Source organism: Apis mellifera, linkage group LG9 (assembly GCF_003254395.2).
Source record: "Apis mellifera strain DH4 linkage group LG9, Amel_HAv3.1, whole genome shotgun sequence".
NCBI lineage: Eukaryota > Metazoa > Arthropoda > Insecta > Hymenoptera > Apidae > Apis > Apis mellifera.
Window position 1 is genome coordinate 1,091,066 of NC_037646.1, and position 14,797 is coordinate 1,105,862.

Here is a 14,797-nt window from a genome sequence, read left to right on the forward strand (position 1 = left end):
CAAGAAATATAGCATAATGATGCATTTTTTCAGAATTTTTTCAATAATCAAATTTACAATGTAAATTTATTCTGTATTATCTATGAATATTTAAATAATTTTCATCCATATTATTTAAAATTTTTTCCAATTTTTTTTGTTATAACATTTCTTTTTAACAAAATTTTTTTATATTCATTATTCAAGCGTCATTACACAGCAAATTGTTTATTATTGCATGATATATATAAAAATAAAATTTTTTTTTTTTAATGAATTGATAGTACATTACTATTTTTTTTAGCATTCTTCTTGTATATATATCTTGTATATAATTATAATCACATGCTATATTAATTGCAACTTCTTTTTATATTTAATCTTTAATATATATTAATAATACATAATAATAATAATATATATTAAAAGAATAATATATATTAAATTAATATTATTTTATTTAAATTGAAAAAATTAATAAAATTTTTAATTATAAAAATAAAATTAATAAAAAAATGAAATAATTAAACAAAAAGATATTTATTTTTATTTTTTTATCGCAATTTTATGATAAACAGCTTATCCATTATTAACAAAATTATTACATATATCAATAATAATAATGATAGATTTATAACCGATTATGATAATCCAATTTATTATTTTGTATTATTTTTTGTTTTAGGCATTGTGTTATTAATTTAAATTATAAATTAACAATAAATAAATTTAAATAAAAGAAAAAATAAACTTTATTTTAAGAAGCTTGTTAATTTTATTATACTATTCTGTTATTTCATTATTGATATAATTATACTGTCAACAATGTATCAAATAATATGATGAATCATGCGATTAAATAAACATTAATTTTTGATTTTAGTATATTATATATGAATACAGAATATTTTGTTTATCATAAATTCCTTAGTTTTATCTTCGTTATTTTTGTCGATACAAAAAATTGTGTCAGAATAAAATTGTGTGATTTGGAATGAATATAGTGATTCCACTTATGATTTTCAAAATTATTGATATTTTCTGTACATATTGACATATTTTTTTTTTATAAATGAAATGTAAACGAATATATGTGAAGTATGAATGAAATAAATAATTATATTTATTTATTTGAGTAAAATATGCGAAATACATACGTTATGCAAAATATATAAATTAAAAAATATATCTATGTAAAAATATAATGTATATAAATGATAATAAACTTGTATTTAAATTTCATGGTTTTATCTCTCTTCTATAAAAATATGCATTTCCATAATATTAGACGAAATAAATATTAGTTTACTCGTTAATAAATAAAAAATTTTAAAATTTATATATTTATAAATTTATATCTTTTATATTTGTTTTGAATCGATGTATTTTATGTTTTTATTATTTCTATGTCTTATATCATTAATATTTATATAAAATAATTTTATAAAATATTATTACAATAAATATATTGTAAATGAAAAATATTTCTATAGTTCTTAAAACTATTTACGTAATGATAGATATTTTACATATTAATATATTTTTTCATTATGCAATAAATAACAATAACAAAAATCAATAATTAAAAATAAATTGTATTTATATATTACTTACTATTGGATCGAACTTGAAAAAATTAGAACCAGAATCTTTTCAGAAAGCAGTCTTCTACACATTTTAATATTAATATTAATATTATATATTATATATTACAAACAAGATCTAAAATTTACCTCGTGATCTAGATGAATAATAATAAAATTTACACTGTTTAGTGTAAAAGGCTAAGATTAAGTTATTATTAAATATATTATTATTAATTATGGAAAGATATTTCATTAAATGTTAGAACTTATTGATTTCATCTTATTTGTTTATAATGAATAATAATGAATGTAAAAATGTAATAAATATTTTCTGTTTGTAGATGCCATAACATGTGTTATCCAGGAAATGCTTCACAAAAATATTATCCCAGATTTTACTTAGAATCTATTCTTAAATGTGTAATATTATTTATCTTTTAAATATTCATAAAATGTTTTATTTTCAGTTGATAATTCATATTTTAAGTTTTTACATGTATCATCTAAATTTATCTTTTCTTTTTTCTAATTTTTAACAGAAATTCGTTTTATTATATTTAATTTGCTTAATTTTTTTTTTTTTTAAGGAATTTTTGTATTCGATTGTTCGAATTTGTTGTTTAAACTTTTGATTGATAAGCTTATAAGGAGATCCATCTTCTCTTTTATTTTATTAGGTTTGCTTCCTTTATTTTTCTCTTTGATTTCTAATACATCTATATGATTCAAGCTATAAAATTCTGTCTTGAAAAATTCTTTAAAGAAGTCGCTTTTGTATTCAGCATTCTCTTAATGTTCCCTAGCATTATTATTTCTGGGGATATATATGTATATTTTTATATGGATATTTATATATATGTATGTTTTCTAGCAATATCTATAACTTGTAATTTATCAAAGATATTTTGACAAATATGCAGTGCATCTTTATTCAAGTTCAAAAATGACCTATCTAATCGTTTCTAGTACAAATCGAAATAGTAAATTTGGTAAATATTTTCATTTGTCATGAATTAATAAAGAATCTATTGTATTTGTAATATTAATTTCTTTTTTATTATTATATAAATAATATAAAAATTTTCTTTAATGTAATTTTAAAAATTTTCTTAAAAATTATAAATAATGTTAGAATTGTAAAAATATTAGATTGTAAAAAGAGAACAATATAAGAAATAAAACAATCATAAATATTTATATTATGAAATGTAATAAATCAATACAAAAAGAAGATATATAAAAAGTATGTTTCTACATATTTTTTCTAAAAATACCAAATAAATATGCTTCAACCAAATACAACAATAATTATGCAACTTTAAATAAAAAATATATTTATATTTCGTTTCTCTTAGGATGAAACACGGATGAAAAAAAAAATAGATATAAAATTTACCAAAAAAATATTTGGAATCCAATAAATGGTCTGTGATTTGTGTAAATAATTTTTCAAAAAATATAATTTTAAATCAAGAGTTTTAATAAATACATAGTTATGAAACTTACAAAATAAAATAAATAACAAATATATTCAAGATAAATATCTAAAGATTTAATAATTATATTAGCACAATTATAAAAATTATAATTATTTTATGAAGAAAATAAATTCTTCAATGAAGAAAAAAGAATTTCAGATATTATAACAATAAATTTTTTGATTTAATTATATATGTTTATTTATTATTTTTAAAATGTTTTATTTATACAAAAATTGATTTAAATTTATATTTTATTAAATTTTTATTATAAAATTTATTTACATTAATTTTTATTTAATTATGTTTTATTTTTAAATTTAAAAAAAAAATAATTAAAAAATATTTCTATTCAATAAATATTGGATTAATATTAATCTTTTATTAAACTTGATTAAATCAATAAATATAGATAAATTTATCTAACAAATAATCATTATAAAGATATCTAATAAATAATTAAATAAATTAAAGCTAATGTCTATGTAAAACAAGGAATAAAGTTATCAAATAAATTTACATATAATTGAATCATCCGACACTTATTAATAAACGTATACCTTATGAAATCTAAAATAGTTTGATCAAACAAAATTGATATCTTTTTTTATAGAATGTTGTTACATGCTCCGACGTATAATGGTCGTGATTATAGCATGAATGATAGCGAATAATAATAAATTATAAATAAAAGTCGCAAAATATTGTTTATTATCTGGCAGTGATAATTGATACTAAAGCTTGACAAATTAAATTGCCATTAATCAATATCAACGTGAATATCAACACGATGATGTAGTTATGGCCATCTAGTAATAAAGATAGATACTAATGATCATGCTTGAATTTATCCGACAATTCTTGTTCATAAAATATGCGATTATATCTATTAAAGATATAATATAATATGATTTTCATCGATATTAAATTTTGTATTTTATTCTAAGCTATTCTCTTGTTATAATCTAATCTGCTAGTTCAGTAATCGTAATATTGATACAAACCTTATGATTTCAATAACATTCAATTGAAGTTTCTAAATCCATCTATAACTTTTAATTTATCGATTAATTTGTTTTAAATATTTTATGATCTTTTGTAATATAATTTTGTAATATATTCCATTTTTTTTTATTTTTATAAGAAATTCTTCACTTATTTATTATTTTTTTCTCAAATTTTTATTTAGCACGTGTCAACAAGCATGAACTTGAATCCATAACCTGTTAATTTTCAATATAGAAATAAAAACGATAAATACAACAATTTAACATGGAAATTATAAATTATATTTTCTCGAAAAATAACTATTTTTTTTATTCAAAATCACTTGAAAAATAAATCGTTTTTCATAAGTAATAAATCTTACTCCCTCTTATACGTCCACTCACTTCACTATTCGTAACCGTTCTGCTATTTTCAAACGTTCTCATATATAAATGTATATTCCATATCGATAATATAGAAATCGATTAATTTTTCTAATATAATTAGAAGTTATAAAATTAAATAATTAATAATAATTTTATTTTTAATGAAATTCAAATATGTAAAATAATAAATTATATATGAAAAAATTTTTTTTATAATGAAATATCATTTCGAAAAGATAAAATCAATTTTAAAAATATCAGTATTTTTTCTTTTTTTTTATTCTTTTAAATATAAAATAATCTTTAAAATATATTTTTGTTCTTTTTATAATAATATGAAATAGAATAAAATTTTAAATTATAAAATATCCAGATTTTAGTGCACTATTGTGAATATTATTCTATTGTGAAAAATATAATATATATATATATATATATATATATATATATATATATATATATATATATATATAAAATTGTGATTATAAAATTAAAAAAATATAAAAATTAAAATTGATTTTACATACTCTAAAATTTCTCGTTAAAAAAAAAATTACTCTATAATTCACTATATCCTACATATATAGAAATTTTTATTAAAAAAATTTTTATTAAAATTAATATTATCAAGCTAAGTGAATTTTTACATACGATATCATTTTTATTTCTATCATTTTAACACATCATGAAGTTTGGCATCTTATCAATGAATTTGATCAAATATCAACGAGACAATATTAATGCAATGAATAAAATCTTTTTTAAATGAAATTATAATATACCATTATATTCATATTATATTTTTCTAATCAAAATAAGATTGAATTAAAATATTTTAAATTATATTTATGTATTTAATGATATACAATAATTTTTTTTTCTTATGTATTAAATAAGTAATTACATAAATATTAAGATCTCATAAATAATATTACTTTAAAAATTATAATAATTGTAATAATTTTAGAAAAATAATATGTACAAATATTTTTAAACAATAAATTATATTTGTGAGAATTATTTCTTATGATTGAGATAATTTTTTTTATTTTCTTTTCAATAAATTTCTTGTATTTCATTTTATTTGAAAAATTTTTTCAATATTTTATGATCTGCATTTTCAAAGAAATATTACTATTTGAAAAATCTTATAGTAAAAGTAAATTTGAATATGGACTAAAGTCTAATGCATCGTCATGTACATACATTATCATTTTTGCGTCATATAATTTTTTTTTTTTTTTTGCTTAAGGAAATAATTAATATTATTGCATTAATATTAATGTTATAATCGTTAATTATGAATTATATAATGTATTATGTTATATAATATTATGTTTACTTAAAATCACTCATAACAATTCACTTCCACATTGGTAATGCTTTTATTTGTTGATTTTTTTTTAATAAAATTGTTTTGATGAACGATTATTATTTATTGTCGCATAAAACATACAATTTTATATGAAAATTAATTAAAATTTTATTCTTAACATATATTCGGATATGTATTACTTTATTAAATTTGATTTCGTAGTACTATTCAATAACCATGTTATTAAAATAGCTTTAATAATTGAAACCGCTAAAAAAAGAGAGCAAAAATAAAGAAAAAAATGAGATAGTAATATCTGAATCTAATGTTTGTATACTAGATACAAAATACGTTTATACGTCTTTCCAGTTGTCACGGCAGTATAACTTTGTCCTTACCTCGCTAGTTGTGTATATTGATAATAAAAATGCAAAAAAAAAAATATAGTGAGTCTGTAAATAATACTTGAGAAATTTATAAAAAGAATAATAATTGCAATATATATAAATTTTTCTGAATATATATTATAATATTAACATGTTCTATTGTTATATAATATGATTATAATATAATATTCAAATTATTATTTCTCTCTGATTAATAATCTCAGAATAAGAAACATTGAATGCAAATGAAATTTATTAATTTTTTTTATAATAAATATGAAAATAATTAAAAAAATATATTTATATATACAAAAAGACAAATTTATGTATACAAAAATAATAATAATTTCAACTTTTCTAATTTTTTTTAATAAATTTTATGAAAATGTGTATTGATTTGCTCCTATAAATTTTAACAAGTAAATAGATTGAATATAATATGATAATATTACATATGATTTTAAATCAAATATTGTATAATTATCTTATAATATATACGAAGCATTTATTAAATAACAAATTACATTGATTTATATAATTAAAAACGATGAAACGATATGTAAATATATTGTTATATAACATAATATATAACATATATAACATAATATTAATGTCTATTATATTTTACATATACATTACATTATATCAAAATTCAGAAATTTAGTCATTTATGCATCTAAAAAATAATACTTGAATAATTGATATATTGTATTTTTATTAATAGAATTTCATTACGCAAGTAAGTATTTTCTACATAATGAAATTAAGTACAATTCCAAATCAAAATTTTATATTGTAAAACTTTAGTCGAACTTTTTTATTTTATTATTAAATTATTCTATTTAATAAATTTTTTTCGTTGTTTTAATGTCTAGAATTTATTTTTTCTCTAATGGAAATTTCATATTTTTCCATAAATAACCTATAGAGTTTGTTACTATTTGTAAAATATCTTTGAAAATTCAATTCTGAAAAGAGATTATAATAAACAAAAAAATTGGTATATTTTAAAATTTTTTATTTTATTTTATAAGTTGAGATGATTAATTTTTGTTTGAAACATTTTTTTGAAATTAGAAATGCCACAAAAACGATTATTAAATTATACATCTTTTTTTATGTTCAAATTTCAAAATTTCTAGACTAAAAAATTAAACTTATAAATATATATAAATATGTATATAAATATAAATATATTGTTGAATAATTAAATCAAAAAATCATGAATATTTATGCTTGCTACTCATATTTACTGAATATTATTACATTATTTATTATATAAAATATACAAAATATATTTATGTTTAATTATTATATATCAAAATATACAAAATGACTCATACAATAAAGATAATATAATTATTTAAATATCACTATGTATTTTTAAATCGTACAAAATATAAATTATAAAATGAAATTAAATAATTTAAAATGAATCCGATATTATATTTGCATTAATGCATTTAAAAAACTATTTTAACTATTTTAATTAATATTTTAAATTTTCAGTTTTTTATTTTAATTACTTTTTATTTTGCATGTTTTTAGATGCAAATTTATATTATTTAAAATTATTGTAATATAAAACTTTCTTATTTACTTTCTTATTTTTTATTTACATTAATTTTTATATGTATCACTATACTTAATAGAAGAAGAAATATTAATAATTAAAATATTAAAAATTAATGCATTATCATTTTTTACAAAAAATTAAGAATCTATTTAATAAAATCATTAATTTAACAGATATTGATAGAATTGGAAGTTAATAAAATCTATTGTACAAAAAATAATGTCACACAAAATGACATTTGTTTCTTTATTTTTCATATATATATATTGGGTTGGCAACTAAGTAATTGCGGATTTTTTTTAGAAAATCAAAGACAATTTTTTCATGAAACTAAATAACTTTATTCTGTAATGTGTTGCTCATTTTGATCAATAACTTTTTGCCATCTTTCAGGCAGCATCATAATCCCACGTTCATAAAATTTCTGGTTTTTATTAGCAAAAAACTGAATTTGATATCATCATCATTATTGAAATTTTTACCATTCAAAAAGTTTTGTAAAGATCAAAACAAAAAGTAATCAGATGGTGCAAGGTCAGGACTATATGATGGATGTGGCAAAACATCCCAACCAAGCTCCAATAATTTTTGCAGAGTGACCAAAGATGTATGTGGCCTTGCATTGTCATGATGGAATACAACACCATTTCGATTTGTCAATTCGGGCTGCTTTTCTTCAACTGCATTGTTTAATTTCGTTAATTGTTCAATGTAGACAACAGAATTGATTGTTCGGTTGGGTGGTAAGAGTTCAAAATAGACAATTCCTTTGTAATCCCACCAAACTGATAACAAAACCTTCTTTTGATGAATACCAGCTTTTGATGTTGTTTGAGCTGGTTCACGTGGCCTGCTCCACGATCTTTTCCGCTTAATATTGTTGTAAACAACCCATTTTTCATCGCCAGTTATCAATCGTTTTAAAAATGGATCATTTTCATTCTTTACCAAATCGCAGCTGTTAATGCGTTGCGTTAAATGCTTTTCTTTCAGTTCGTGAGGAACCCATGTATCGAGTTTTTGAACATAGTCAAGTTGTTTTAATGGTTTTCAATGCATGTATGTGATACATGAAGCTTCTCTGCAATTTCACGAGTTGTACTGTGACGATCCGAATCGATTATTGCTTTGATTAAGTCGTCATCAACTTCAACTGGACGACCAGAACGTTTTTCGTCTTTGAGTGAAAAATCACCAGAACGAAATTTGTCAAACCAATTTTGACACTGCCGTTCTTTTAAGACTTCATCGCCTTAAAACAGCACATAACTTTTTGTGAGCTTGCGATGCGTTTTTCCCTTTGCGAAAATAAAAAAGCAAAATATAACGATAATGTTCCTTTTGATTTTCCATTTTTCAACAAACGCCAAACGAAAACTATGCAACCGATCAAAAAACTTTTTTTACTGATTGACAGCTGAATTGCCAACTATCAAATAACAAAATGTGTTTTACATTTGGACTACGCCAGCAAACCTAAAAATTCAACTGAAGCCATCTATGAGTGAAATCCGCAATTACTTAGTTGCCAACCCAATATATATATAATATGTTTATAGATTAAGAGATTATATTTAGATATTACACTGAAACAAACACTTTAGTTTAGGAAATATGTATATTACGCAGTTACATGTGATTATTTATTAATATTTGTTTGCATTTATATCATGTAAAATATGTAACATTGAGTTTTCGAAGTAATGATTTAATTTCATGGCATTTAATAATATTTAATAAAATATCTATGTACTCCTACATAATATTTTTAACAGTCTACTAAACATCACGTTGCTATGTTTTTCATAAAATATAATAATTTATATTTAATTAATGTATTCAAAATTATATATTTCTTATAAAAAATTTTGATCGAAAATAAAATAGCAAAAACATTCATGAAACAAACTCATTGTTATATATTCCGAGCAATGTATTTTTATAAATATAATCTCATTGAATTTGATAAAAAAAAAAATATCGTAATAAATATGGAGAAAAAATCAAGAGGAAGCGATAAGCAAATGAAGGAAGCCTAACAACCATATTGACTATCTTCAGAAATATGTTAAAGATAAAGTTACATATAGATAGAAGTTATTTAGAAACGATTTTTCAATTTACATTAATAAAGCATGAAAAGTAGTTGCAAATTACAACAAGCAGAGCACTAACGATTGGTGAAAAACTTGTAAATAAAAACCAGAAATATTGATCATTGTCGACAAAAAAATTCTGAATTGCCATAGTTAAGATGAATGACGATAATCAGTATGTATTTTTTTTAGTAAGTTATAGATAAAATTTTAATATTCGATTTATTCATTGAGGATTTAGTTATAGATTTAGATTATAGCCATGCCTATAATGCCTATAATGAACGAGCAATTTCAGTCTAATCTCCAGAAATGGATATCAATTGAATATCGATAGACACTGCAAGTTTTTGATAAGCATCATTACTTGCTGATACTTCAAACGTATCACACTTATCATCACAGAAAAATGATTGAAAAATATATTGTCAAAATTAACGAACAATGAATCGATCTCTATATACGGAAATATTCACAATTAGGGGGAGAGTATCATTTGATTTTATATTAAGAGATTCTATTAATTTTATATTAAACATGAACTAGAAATTTTTATATATTTTCAGTAATTTATTTTGTTTTAAAAATCAATATTATAAAGATACTCAAAGACAAGTATAATAGGATGACATATAAATAATGTTGAGAAAAATTCATAAAGCTAACATGATACAGATGTTTATGGTATCTCTTTCCTTTTCTCATCTCACAAACAATGAATTCTCGAAAATACATAGAGATAATAAAATAATAAAAATTAAACATATTTGAAAATCATTGATTCTGAGCGGATAATATACTTATTCTATGAACAATTTCGCCAATTTATTTTCGCGAATATTTATCTTTATTTCTATATTTTTGGAAAATTTATACCATTTCAATCGTTCGAAATTATATTTTATTATTTTATTATTTCGAATCCATGGAATGTTTAAGCTCGACTCAGGATTTAAATTATTTTAAATTATAATTTATGAAAAAATAGATTTTTTACTAGTTCATCCATTCATACATTTAAATTAGATTGCTTTCACATATTTATATATTAAATGAGAATGACAATTATATGGATATGGATGCGTTACATAATTACATAATAATTACATAGTTATAATACATTTTCTTAAATTTGTAAGATCTTATCTTAAACATTTTTCAATGATTATATAATTAAGAAAGTAATTAAACGGTGTACAGAAAAAAGATAAATATTATCATTTTTAACAAAACAAATGTTCGTGGAGTTATGCTTATATAGTAATAAAATGATTTATCACGAAGTTCTGCTGTTTTACTTTAAATGATCAAAAGCAAAGTTCATATGTAAGTGAAAATTTATATATCTTAATATATGAATACATAAGTTCACAAAGTTTTAAGAGATCTTATGATCAATCTAAAATTCAAAAAAAAGATTAACAAATTCTTTTCTTTTGTTTAATAATTCGAATAGTTTAAAAAATTAAAAATATTTCTCATTTTTTTTTCGATCTATATAAATAATCTGATTTGTACAAATGTTTTCTTTAAAATTTTTTTCATGTCATCTCAAGGATTTCCTTAATAGTATACATAAATGATCAATGACGCTAATGAATTAATTTTCCTGATTGTGTGATATATTTAGTCTAAAAAAAATTTTTAAAATTAAACTAAAAATATCACATACAGAATTAGTTGTTTCCAGAAAAACTAATTCACGAATATTTATAATATAATATAAATTTGCTCTAGTGAGATGATTATTATACTGATTATTTTTGAAATTGACATAACTGGAAAATGTTCTTAAGTTTTAAATTCATACTCCATACCACATCGATATTTCTAAAAAATATATTAAAAATCTCTTTAAAACTTCTTTCAAAAACTGAGGTTGTTTTCACACAATAAATTATCGTTTGTTAAATGTTTTAATAGTAAATATCTTCGAAAAACGAATATAAATTTAAATAATTTATAATTATTGTTTAATATTTATTTATTTCGGCTATTTGTTTTTAATAACATACTTATATTTTAAATAAAAAGTCAATTAATTTTCAATAGAGTTAGGTTTAATAGAGTTAACTAGTCCTACAAAATTAATCTTCATAATTAAAATAAAAAAATAATTAAAATAAATATTCCATATAGTATATATAAAATTAAATAATTATTTTAAATTATCAATGTAATACAATTATAAATAATCAATGTAATACACTTTAAGAAAATATCTCTAAAAATCTTTATTTTATTTCAAATATTATTTTGTTTAATATTATTAATTTTAGAAAATAAATTCTAAAAACCAAATAAATGTAAAAGTTGATATACAAAAATATTGATTAAGATTTATTATTTTTAAGTTATAACTATAGACTATGGATTTTTATGCAAATATGATATATAATATTGAATTATATGAAATACATATAGAATATATATAGAATACATATATATATAACATATAATATATATAATATATAATATATATAATACATATAGAAAATGCAAAATATTTGCAAAATAAGAAATAATTGTACAATATTTCATATAAATATAATTTTTAATTATATTTATATGAAATATTATTATTATTATTAATTATAGATAAATATTATTATTATTATTAATTATGTTTTAAATAATTAAATTTTTTTTGTACATTTCTATATTTCTTTCCTTTTTTCCTTTTATTTATTGAATTCTTCTTTGTAACTTTTTAATTGCTTTTTATAAATAAATAATATAATAAAAAAATATTTATAAAATTTTTAATAATACTTTAAAATATTTTTTCTATTTAAATTAAAATTAGATTATCGTAACAAAGAATTTGAAAATATTGTATCGTAAAAAATTAATAAATCATATTCTATAATTGATCGCAAAAATCAACATTCTTAAGGACACACAATTTGTGACTGATGATTGACGAGAAATAAATAATAAGATGATTCAAAATTTTTTTCACTATAGTTTTAAATATCCAAATTTGAAAATGTTAGAAATAATCGAAAATAATTATAAAACTATTAGAATTGCAACAAATTGCGAATTATGAAGATTTGAAAGTATCGATAGTATAATTTAATATTACAACATAATAAATGAAAATTGTGGAAAAAATATCAAATGAAGAATTCGAATGTAAAAAAAAATATTAAAAAATTCATTAAAAAATTCTTTATACAAAAAGGCAACGAACATACTCCGCTATCATCACTAAAAAAATTCATTCCATGACAAAACTATAAGGCATTCTATAATTTTTAGACTATATACTATACTATTTAATCAAATTGTAATATACCACTATGTAATATATTATTTAATTAAATTTTATATGTATATCCATAAAAATAAATAAATTTTCTTCCTTATTAATATTCCTTTTAATTTAAAAAAATTTCAATTTATATTTTACAAATTTGAAGTATTTACATGAAAAATGCATGCAAAAAAATATGAAAAAGAAGATATTTAGTATAATATATGGTACAATATCTATAAAATTTTGTTGTTTGAGAATGGAATAATTTCGTATGTATTTTCATATATTGAATCTGAATTTGGCTGAGAAAATTACGTCACTTTAAGTTTAAGAGAAAAATGGATAGAAAATATCGATTTTTTTTTAATGTTAACTATATTTACGAGATATGGCGAAAATTTTTTTATAATTTTTTTGTAAATTGCATCGTATAGTATCTCTTCTTTATTAAATTGAATTTGATTTATCATCAAAAGATTTTTTTCTTAAAATTAATCTATGTTTAACGCCTAATGAATAAACTTAATTCAATTATAAAAATATTATAGCTTGATATTTGAAAATTTATAAATTCACTTTATTTAAAGAAAATAAGCTTGAATATTGAATAATGATGAATCAAATTTCATTTGGACAGGAAAAATAATATTATATAATGAAATTGACAAAAATATTGGAAAAAAAATTACTTCTTCTTAGTTATATAAATAAAATTTCTCAAAAATCGATAATTTTTATTCATTTTTATAAATTTAACATTATAGACGATTTTTTTAGCATTAATTCAGCACATGAAAATCATCATAAGAAATTATCTTATCTTCAAATAATAAAATTTCATAAATAGATATTTGACATTTTAGACAATAAATGCTCGCGAACAAAATTATTTCAATAATTTATTATTCAAAACATGAAATGCAGATAACTGTAACGTCAACCGAAGTTATATAAAGATTAACTATGAATAAATGTTATTCAAATATTTCAAATAAAATTATAGCTTAAAGTAATTTTACTCGAAATTTTAATTAATTATTTTTTCAGCAGATTAGAGTTCAACTCTGATCTCGGCAATTTAGAATATTCGTCACATACGGTATATTCGTCATGTCTTATTTTATTGATCATTTTATGTTGAAAATGTATTTCAATTGATGTTTACAAGTGTTAATTTTAATCAATAATCATCAAATATATATAACCATCAAATACGATATTTTTACAATAACATAAATATCATAATTTTTTATTTTTTGAATATCTTTCAAAATTATTTTTATTAATTATTACAAACAAAATGATTTGTTATATCAGTTTTGATTTTGAAATAATTAATTTCAAAATACAGCTTGTTATTAATTTAATTTCAAAATATAAATTGTTTATGATATTTATTTTAAAATAGTCTTATTTTATGTTTATAAAATATTTTGTTTTTATTTGAATTTAGAAATAAAACTATTAGAATTGCAACAAATTGCGAATTATGAAGATTTGAAAGTATCGATAGTATAATTTAATATTACAACATAATAAATTAAGATATAGTAAATTAAGATATAATAAATATAGTAATTAAATATGAGATAAAACAATTTATTAATTTGTTTTCAATTATTCTTATAAAATGGATTCAAAGAAGATATAACTAAATATTTCATATATCTTTTAATGAATATTATAAATGGACGATTAATGATATGTTGTTGTTATTTAAATATAGATGATTATTAATATTATTAA

General features: G+C 19.1%; 1 long non-coding RNA gene across 1 annotated transcript; it reads right to left on the minus strand.

The window, feature by feature from the left end:
* Window positions 1-2,134: 2,134 nt before the first annotated feature.
* Window positions 2,135-4,476, minus strand: LOC107965793. The gene is made up of 2 exons (XR_001706230.2): window positions 4,048-4,476; window positions 2,135-2,379 (listed from the first exon to the last, which is right to left on the minus strand). It is a non-coding gene; the product is annotated as an uncharacterized LOC107965793 (long non-coding RNA).
* Between the last annotated feature and the right edge of the window lie 10,321 nt (window positions 4,477-14,797).